The sequence below is a fragment of the Oncorhynchus nerka genome, linkage group LG24 (assembly GCF_034236695.1).
Source record: "Oncorhynchus nerka isolate Pitt River linkage group LG24, Oner_Uvic_2.0, whole genome shotgun sequence".
NCBI lineage: Eukaryota > Metazoa > Chordata > Actinopteri > Salmoniformes > Salmonidae > Oncorhynchus > Oncorhynchus nerka.
The window spans coordinates 36,517,802-36,527,848 of record NC_088419.1 but is presented as its reverse complement, the minus strand read 5'-3'; the positions used below and the strand labels follow the sequence as shown (position 1 = coordinate 36,527,848).

Here is a 10,047-nt window from a genome sequence, read left to right as displayed (position 1 = left end):
AATACACTATTGTAATATTATTAAATACATTTCTCTCTCCCTGCAGGGGATTAGACAGATGATCTGCAGCCCCCAGATGCCCAAGCCTCAAAACCAGAACTGTGGGGAGACATCAACACTTGTTATTTTTAAGAAATATTAAACCTTTTATGGGTTTTCCTCTTATCTGTGCATGAATGCTTAGAACATCGTCCATTGTACAACAGTTTTATTAGTCGTATGTTGGTAGCACCTTAATTGGGGAGGACAGGCTTGTGGTAATGGCTGGAGCGGAATAGGTGGAATGGGATCAAATACTTAAAACGCTAAATGCTTACTTACTTCTTCTCGACAATGCAACAACAATAATACATAATAATAAAAGATAAGAATACGAACATGAAGTAAATGGCTCAGTAGAATAGAATACATTTAAAAATATAGAAGTACAATACAGGAAGGCACAATTTATTATTCCAATATTTACACATGGTTTGTTTAAATTGTGCAGCATGTAGCAATCATAATAAGAGTGGTAACAGCAGTTGTGTGCGTATGTGTGAGTGTTTGTTTGCTAAGGTGCAGAGAATCAGAGCAGGTGGTCAGTCCAGTTCAAGTGTTTAGCAATCTGATGGCTTGTAGATCGAAACTGTCTCTGAGCTTGTTGGTATCAGACCTCATGCTCTGATATCGTCTGCCCGACGGTATCTGGACCCACTGTTGGTAAGTAGGGGTATAGCTTTAATACACTAAAGTGCATAATGGGTAACGTAGTAGGTTAACATTAGTTTTCATTGCAATTGTTGTTGTGGGGAGATGTAGCCAAACTGTAAACCACGCTCTTTTTCCTCCGTTAGCTCACTTTTTTATTTTGTCATTCAGATTACCTCACATGGTGTACAAGTTTAATAAATGTAAACTATTTCAGTGCAATTCCAGACTAACTCGTCATTAGCAGCGGATAAGATCAACAAATGTGGGAATGACCCCAGAGCATCCGTAAATTGCTCTGGCCCTGGAGCTAGCAAGTGAAAGCTCCCCTGAGCCGTCCCGACTACGGTCTGGAGGCAAGGCAGGAAAGGTAACACTGGGAGCTCGTCCGGGATTTATCCTGCCTGAATCGGTGAGTTATTCACATTCTACCAGAATATCAAAGAGAAATAAAACCTTTAAAAAAAAAAAAAAGAAGAAGTTAATTATCGTTGTCGTAGTGGCTGACATTCTAGCTAAAGTTGTGAAATGGCGGCTACACGCAGGAAATCTGTTATCATGACAATCTATGTGCTACTCAAACGCATTCATGTCGCTAACTACAGTGAATGAAGACATGAAATCACAAATCTCAACTGGATGTTCGAATTTGATGTTGCAAATGCTAACCGTAACTGCAATCCATTTATGCCAAGTTCAGATGTAGCTAATTTGCAGCCAGCCGCAGCTAATATGACTGACTCGTGCCGTGAGTCAAAGATGTCTCCTCAACAGCCAAGGAGAGAAACTTATCCATTCGAGTCTCATGAAAAATGGAAATGTTGAGTGACAGTGGAATCGAATCACAACCAAAACTATGCCTGCAGCTGAAAAAGCTATCTCTGGAAATGTTTCAACCAACTACTGAAATGCTGTATACTCAATGCACTAAACCTTTAAACTCTGCCAACCACAGACTCTATGCAGCGAGTACATCTGAAGATGTTGCTTAGTCCCATTACCCAAGAGTTGGATGACACCAGCTGTAGAGCGGAGTCAGAAACCTCCAAAGTCCAGCTTCAAGCCACGCAAACCAAAGATTGGTGAGAGCAAAAATACAAATTGGAACGAAATCAGATGCCACAACTGCCAAGGCATTGGACACATGAAACGGAGCTGTCCATCACCAATGAAGCCAGCTAAGCCGCGGGTAGTCCCTGAATCGCCCAATTCCACCGAAAGACAAAACACACCTGCTGTTCTGTGTCAAGGGCACAGGTCCCAAAATGTGTATCCACCTACTAATGTACAAAATGGAGATACGTGCTCTTTTGGAACACAAACTTCCGTGAACCTGTCAGAGGCGACGTGGTGCTGAGCCCAATAGAAGGATTCATTGAGAAGCATCGTCTACTGGTGGCATGGGTTGTGGTTGACACACAGCCCAATAACCAAATCCACAGGCTCTACAACCAAGGAACAGAGTCAGTGAAAGTAAAGAAGGGCGATATATCCGTATTCCTCCAGGGCTCGTTGTACTCACACCCAGAATTGAGAACAGCTGTGTATGCACCTTCAGTCTGTTCTTCGGGTTGAAGTAGGTCACACTGATATTTCTTCCATGTCACCAACAACAAGTCTCGTCTCCCCAGCGGTTCCTGCTCACTTACCGTCGGTGTATAAGGAGAGCTCTGCTGCGCTAAATGCAGACAAATGTTGTGGGCTGGCTCAACTCCTTAGGACCTACGGGACCTCTACTGGACCCACTAATCTTGGTTGCACTAGTCTTGTTCAGCATGACATTCAGACGTTGCCTGGGCCACCTGTGAAGTGGCAGATGGCATTCAAATAGCTCAATGCAGATCCAGCAAAGTCTTGAAACTGGAGTAGCGTCTCCAAGCCATGGGAGCTGGGCTTCAGCAATAGTAATGGTACGCAAAAATGACCAGACATACCGTCTATGTGTGGACTGCAGGGATCTCAATGAGCATACTGTTAAGGATTCATATCCACTTCCTCGTATCCAAAACACTCTAGACCCTGTCATCAGACAAATGGTTAACACTTTGGACTTAACGTCAGACTAAGGGCAGGTAGAGCTTACTCCCAGGGCTCATAAGGTGGCCACTTTCTGCAGCAGGAAGGACCTGCCTAGTATATCTAGATGACATCGTCATCCTGGGAAGGGATGACACGGAGATGCTCCAATGATCAGCTATGCCAAGCCAACCTGAAATTGAACCCCTCCAAGTGCTGTCTCTTCCGCCGACAAGTAACCTACCTTGGACACATTGTTTCCGAACACAGCTTCGCCACAGATTGCAAAAAAAATCAGAAAGTCCAAGAATGGTCCCAGCCTACCTACGTTTCAGAAGTCTGTCAGTGCGTCGGCCTGGCCTCCTACTACTGACAATTTGTCAAGGATTTTGCTGCTGTAGCCAAGCCCCTTCGTGAGCTTACAAAGAAGAATGCTCGTTTTCCGGTGGACGCCAGAGTGTCAGGAGGCATTCAAATAATTAAGGAAGCTACTCACCACCACACCCGTCTTGGGCTATCCCATCAATAGCGGCGACCTCATCCTCGATACAGACAGCAGCATCTTCGGCATTGGAACAGTCTTGTCCCGAATTCAGGACGGTGAGGAACGGGGACTAGCGTATGGGAGCCGGCGGCTGTCCTCCACCCAGCAAATCTATTGTACCACACAGAGGGAACTACTGGCAGTAGTGGAGTTCACTACACACTTCAGTCAATACCTGCTCGGAAGACAGTTTATCGTGCACACCGACCACAGCAACCAGAAGGCCAATTGTCGAGTTGGCTCGAGAAGAATGGGGAGTATAACTTCAAGGTCATACATCGTCCAGGACGACAACATAAAAATACTGACATCCTGTCCAGGAGGCCCTGCCGCCAGACTTTCCCCTGCACTACACAGGACCGTTTCCGGTACCAAGAAGTGTAGTGTGACCTCGGCCCCAAGCATAGATGATTACTCTGGGGAAGCTACTTCTATGGAGCTCCGCTCAGTGGGAGTAGGAGAATACCCCAGTCTACAGCCTGCACTCCCTGGAGCTTCTGGTGCTGCCTTCAATGTGGAGTCGGGTCATCGGGACAGTGAAGATGACATGTCGGACGTGGACAAGATTTGCATCACTGATGCAAGTAACATTGTTCTGTTCCATGGATGGGCTACTGAGGAATTGTGTCAAGCTCAGATGGCTGACTCTGACATGGTCCCCGTCAACAGATGGCTCGAGGAAGGACAGGAACGCCTAAAGGAGCCAGTGGAAAAGATTATGTCAAGGACGGCATTCTCTTACGGCGCTTCTACTGCATGACAGCCCAGTAGGCGGTCACTTTGGCGTGGAACGCACACTTACCAGGCTGCAGACAAGATACTACTGGTACTGAATGAGAGAGGATGGCACACTATGGTGTCGTACATGTCCGGCTTTAGCGGCACAGCTGGTACGTCTAGGAAGCCCCAAGAACCTATGGGCACTGTCCGCGTGGGAGTACCTATGGACAGGGTCGCCATTGATCTCATGGGCCCCATGAACGAGACAGAACACAACAATCACTACATATCGGTGGTTCAAGACTATTTCACAGTGGGTGGATGCCTACCCTGTGCCCAACGATCAAGCTGTGACAGTGGCTGAAGTTCTGACCGCTGAATGGGTGTGCCTCTATGGAGCACCCAGGCACTCCACAGTGATCACGGCTCCAACGTCTAGTTTGAAGTCTTCCAAAGAATGTGTGATCTGTTAGGAATCAAAAGACTCGCACAACCCCTTTCGGATTACAATCTCATGGGCAAGTCGAAAGATTTAATGCCATTCTACAGAAGATCTTAGCCACCACCACAGAATGTTGTCATTGGGACTGGGACCCCATGATTCCATCCGCTGTGATGGCCTATAGAGCAACAAAGCACAGCTCAACAGGGTTCACTCCGAACATGATGCTCCTTGGAAGAGAAGTAACAGAGCCCCTCGACCTGGTGGCTGGCTTGCCACCCGGTCATGAGCACGCCAAGACCCATCCACAGCATGTTGCACAGCTACGAGACAGATTGGAACTTGCTCACCAGATTGCAAGGGAAGTGCTGGGTCAGTCTGTGGAGGGTGCCAAAAAGCAATATGACAAGAATGTCGCGAGGATACACTATAATGTTGGTGACACATAATGGTACTTCATTAAAGGAATAAAGTGGGTGCGAGACACAGTTAGGAAGTTCCTACCATCCTATGAGGGTCCTTACTTCATACTGGGCCAGCTGGACAACCTGGTTGACCCGGATCCAAAAGAGTCTGAGAACAAAGGTGAAGGTTGTTCATCGTGACAAACTCAAGCCGTACAACTCCTGCATGACTAGACAACGGCTGGGTGTTCACACACGCCAAAGCATGGCACCCTGCAGAAGTCTTGTCACTTGTTCTGGATGCAGGTCTCCACGACTCTGATCTGGATGTACCCAACCTGTTAATTGACGATCAAAACCATGACAGTGGAAGTGAGAAAGACGCAGAACTTTCTTCTGATACCTCTTCTTTTGTGAGTGGGTCTGCAACACCAGATGGAGTTCAGTCTAGTGGGGGTAGCATAATGCAACAAGACCAAGCATGGACTGTTACTCACCCTGCCTTGTGTCCGACACCCAGTCGGAGGCCCAAGAGGAACAAAATACCACTTAACAGATTAGGTGATTGGGTGGTTCCTTGAAACTGTTCTGAGACGTTGCTGCGTTATTACTGCTGAGCACCCTGAAGTAAATGGGACGGTAAAAGCTTTATATTCTATGCATTGAGTCATGGGCCATTTATGTTTTGAGAACTCTGCTATTTTGTATTGGAAGAAAGACAAGTATTTTTGTAAACAGAAAGTAATATTCTTGAAATAGAACAGTTCTTGTAAGTTGCGAGGTTAACCTTTATCCTTTTCAGGAGAGATAAATTGGGATGCTGCATTCACACTGGCATAACAGTGCTCCCGAGTGGCGCAGCAATCTAAGGCACTGCATCTCAGTGCAAGAGGAATCACTACAGTCCCTGGTTTGAATCCAGGCTGTATCACATCTGGCTGTGATTGGAAGTCCCATAGGGCAGTGCACAATTAGGGCAGTGCACAATTGGCCCAGTGTCGTCCGGGGTTGGCCGTCATCGTAAATAAGAATTTGTACTTAACTGACTTGCCTAGTTAACTAAAGATTCAATATTTCTTTTAAATACACGTGCAAGCCCCTTAATGGACTGTTAGGTACTGGAACCACTGGATTGCCTTCCTTTCTCTAGGTATCCTCATCTTAAACCAACAGCCTTTGTATTCTGCTACCCACCACTCCATGTGCTTTTGTGAAATTAAGGAACATTAACTGTCTTAATGGACTGTATAGACTGTTTGCTCCGTCAAGTGGAGTTATCACTGAACAGGACAAGTTCAGAAGACTTTAAATCAAATCAAATTAAGTAACATTTTATTGGTTACATACACTTGTTTAGCAGATGTTATAGCGGGTGTTGCGAAATGCTTGTGTTTCTAGCTCCGACAGTGCAGTAATATCTAACAATTTCACAACATATACCCAATACACACAAATCTAAGTATCAATGAACGGGATTAAGGATATATAAATAATATTTATATATTCTTAATCCCATTCCTTTACTTAGATTTATATGGACACGCAATGTCAGAACGGCATAGACTAAGATACAGTAGAATAGTATAGAATACAGTATATACATACAGTATGTGATGAGTAATACAAGATATGTAAACATTATTAAAGTGACTAGTGTTCCATTTGTGATTTCAAGTCTGTGTATATATTCAGCAGCCTCTAATGTGCTAGTGATGGCTATTTAACAGTCTGTTGGCCCTGAGATAGAAGCTGTTTTTCAGTCTCTCGGTCCCAGCTTTGATGCACCTGTACTGAACTCACCTTCTGGGTGATAGCGGGGTGAACATGTAGTAGCTTGTTTGGTTGTTGTCCTTGATGATCTTAATAGACTGAAAAGAAGGGAAAAAAAACTTTCAAGAGACCAAAGTGGTCCATGTAACTGAAATGAAAACCATTGTGTGTCGCGCCTTTGTATGAGTGTTGGAGTGGTGTTAGATCTAATCACCATCCAGAGTGCTGAAGTAGGGGTATAGCTTTAAAACACCGAAGTGCATTATGGGTAACATAATAAGTTCACTTTCATTTTGATGCAATTGTTGTAGTACGAAAATGTAGCCAATTTGTGAGCCACACAATTTGTGAGCCACAAAACGTATACCTGTTTGGTTTGCTTTCCCCGTGAATAAACTCAGACCTATGCAGAAACAGTGCTCCTTTTTCTTTATTTTCCCGGATGTATTGAAGTATCCCGGGGTAGGGACATTTCCTTGGATCTGGTACTAGGCTAAGACAATATTGCATAATTACAACAAAAAAATGTAATTCATGAATGCACTTCGGATCTTATCATTTTCCACAGAAACTCTTTTGGTCACAGCCCAGGAGTGTTCTACCAAGCTAGACGGATGGATGTACATTTTTGTTCTCCATTCTTTGCCCTTCTTTGTTCTTCTGTGGATCTCTCTCTCACCCTCCCATTCTCTCTGTCATTGTTCCTATGGTTCTTGGCCCTCTCCCTTAACCTCCCTCTCCCTCACACTTTCATCCCGCTGACGGTGGCTTTTATCCTTTGAAGTTGTTTCCCCGGAATATCTTTCCAGAGCACTTTTCTCTTGTTTTCTTCCTCTGGCTAAATGGCTTAACTACAAAGGACAGCTCCCTTTGTTCAAATACAGATGAGGATGAGCCTCTTCTAGTTTCCATTGATTTACTGTGCAGAGAGGAAGACCTCTTCATCACGTCATACTCACTCCAGCCTCTATACTAACAGCGTTAGTGAGAGCAGAGTACACTATACTGTACATGCATTAAGGATGGTTTATCATCAGTATCTGCATCAGTATGTCTGCATCTGTACTCTAATCAAAATGGTTGTTTGGAATAATCTGATATGACGGTTGAAGTACGATGAGAGTAAACATGGAAAATCTCTGTCATTTCAGGTTTATTGATCCTCTTTGGGAGTGAGGAAAAGGGGAGCGACCCAGAAGAAGGGGTGGCCCTAAGCTTGTTGTGTTGTTTGTTTCTTTGTCTGTGCGTCCATCCATGCATCTCTCTGTCTATCAGCTCATATAGGCCTACCAGCAATGGGGGAGAGGCCCGGATAGACACTTTATTGTTTACAGTAACAGAGAACATCTTGTCCGCTGAGACTCACGTGTGACGAGGCGAGAGCCAGCATCAGTACAGCTATTATATGCAATGCACTATATTGATTTTCTTACATGACGCTTTCGTCTAACAGGCTATTGAGAAGCCTGTTAAAAAAAAATGTAAAAACTGTTGCGTAGAAAGTGTTTGCGTGGGTGGATGGTTAGTTTGTAGGCCGATCATGGACATGCAGAAACTCACTCAGCTCAATTACAAGGACGACGGTTTCCATGGCAACCACTCACCGTGCCGCATTACACATTGTGGGATTCGTTTGGCCCATCTTCTCAAGGACTCTTAACCCTGTGCGTCTGCACGTGAGCGGTGCGTGTATTTGTGTATGACAAGCGCGTGTGTATGTCGTCTTCCTCTTCAAACTGTACCCCATGTACTCCTCTACTAAATCAAAATAAATTCAAATAGAATCAAATAGAGTCAATGCATTGTGTCCCTGTTAGAGGGTAACGCTGTAGAACATACGCAGTTGTTGAGGTAAGACACAGTTCAAGCTACGGGCTTAAGCGGCAAAGTCAATGTTACTAGCAGCGGACTGATCCTTGAAACATTTTCCCAGTTAGTCACATGACCAATCTTTAACTGCCGCAGTGCTATCATAACACTGTCAGAGTTGGCTACACCCATGACTGGCAAAGGCAATTGTGATTCTATGGCTGTTCCCCTACTGACAGATATCCTGGAGTTTGATAGAAGGAAAATACCCCAGGCCAAGCTGGTAAAGATCATGACTCATTCATCACTATGAGACTTGGGGCATCAGTGAAGGAGACGGCCTGAGGTGACCATATGGCACTGCAGAATAGCACAGCTGGTCTTCAGTCTGCCTGACTGGCACTGACCAGAGTGACTAAGGGAGACGATATGAAGGGTAAGGGTGCTCAAGTCATCACGGACTGGGGATATCATTAACAGTAGAAGTTTGTGCCAAACCAAAACAGAAGTATAGAAGACTGGCCTGAAAGTTATACCCTGAATAGCTGAGCCTCTATAAATCATTAACACTGAACGGGTTCCCACTGTGCACACACTGGTTGAATCAACATGGTTTCCACGTCATTTCAATGAAATGATGTAGAACTAACTTGAATCGACCTCTGTGCTCAGTGGCTTGGGTCTTTGAGTGTGTTTGTTTGTGTGAATGCATGTATGTAAATACGTGCGTTGGCGTGTGTGTGTCCCTGTGTGTGTTCAATGTTCAGTAACATTCCCTCTGTCCTCGGCGACCCTGCATCATTGCCTGTCCTCCTGAGATCACAGTGACAGGTGGGGTGGGAGTTCAGACACACTGCCAAGGCAATATCTCTGTGTGGTACTCAGGGGAACCCAGGAGAACACCCAGGAAGTCACGGTCGTTGACTTGCAGGACATTTATAGTAGTCACAGATAGACTGACACTGTGGCCAGTGAGCCTGCGAGAGGACTATTTTAGGTAGTGTTTTGAAGTTCGGCAACACTTTCAATCATCCTACTGATGACAAATATTCTATTCGATTTGATTGCCTGTACGGATTTATCCTTAGCAGGCTTGGGATTTTGTGGTTTATTCAACAACACGTCTCCTTTAATAACCTGTGATTTTCCTCCGTTTGTCATGTCTGTTGCAGTAAGCTACCCACCTGTGTTCCTGTGGCTGAAGACAAGTTACACCAGCTCTGTCAGGAGGAATGGGCCAAAATTCACCCAACTTATTGTGGGAAGCTTGTGGAAGGCTCCCCGAAACGTTTGACCCAAGTTAAACAATTTAAAAGCAATGCTACCAAATACTAATTGAGTGTATGTAAACTTCTGACCCACTGGGAATGTGATGAAAGAAATAAAAGCTGAAAGAAATAAATCTCTCTACAATTATTCTGACATTTCACATTCTGAAAATAAAGTGGTGATCCTAACTGACCTAAAACAGCATATTTTTACCAGGATTAAATGTCAGGAATTGTGAAACACTGAGTGTATATGTATTTGGCAAAGGTGTATGTAAACTTCAACTGTACATATTTAACAGCTCAATAAAACACAGCAGATAAAATACAGGAAAGCTTATATCATCACAACCTGTTTTTATTGTTTCTTCCTATTCCTGTGAT

The 10,047-nt window shown here is 44.6% G+C and overlaps 1 long non-coding RNA gene across 1 annotated transcript; it reads left to right on the top strand.

Moving 5' to 3' along the window:
- The first annotated feature begins 549 nt into the window (after nucleotides 1-549).
- Nucleotides 550-9,838, top strand: LOC135564303 (uncharacterized). The gene is made up of 3 exons (XR_010460885.1): nucleotides 550-702; nucleotides 908-1,102; nucleotides 9,568-9,838. It is a non-coding gene; the product is annotated as an uncharacterized LOC135564303 (long non-coding RNA).
- Nucleotides 9,839-10,047: the final 209 nt, after the last annotated feature.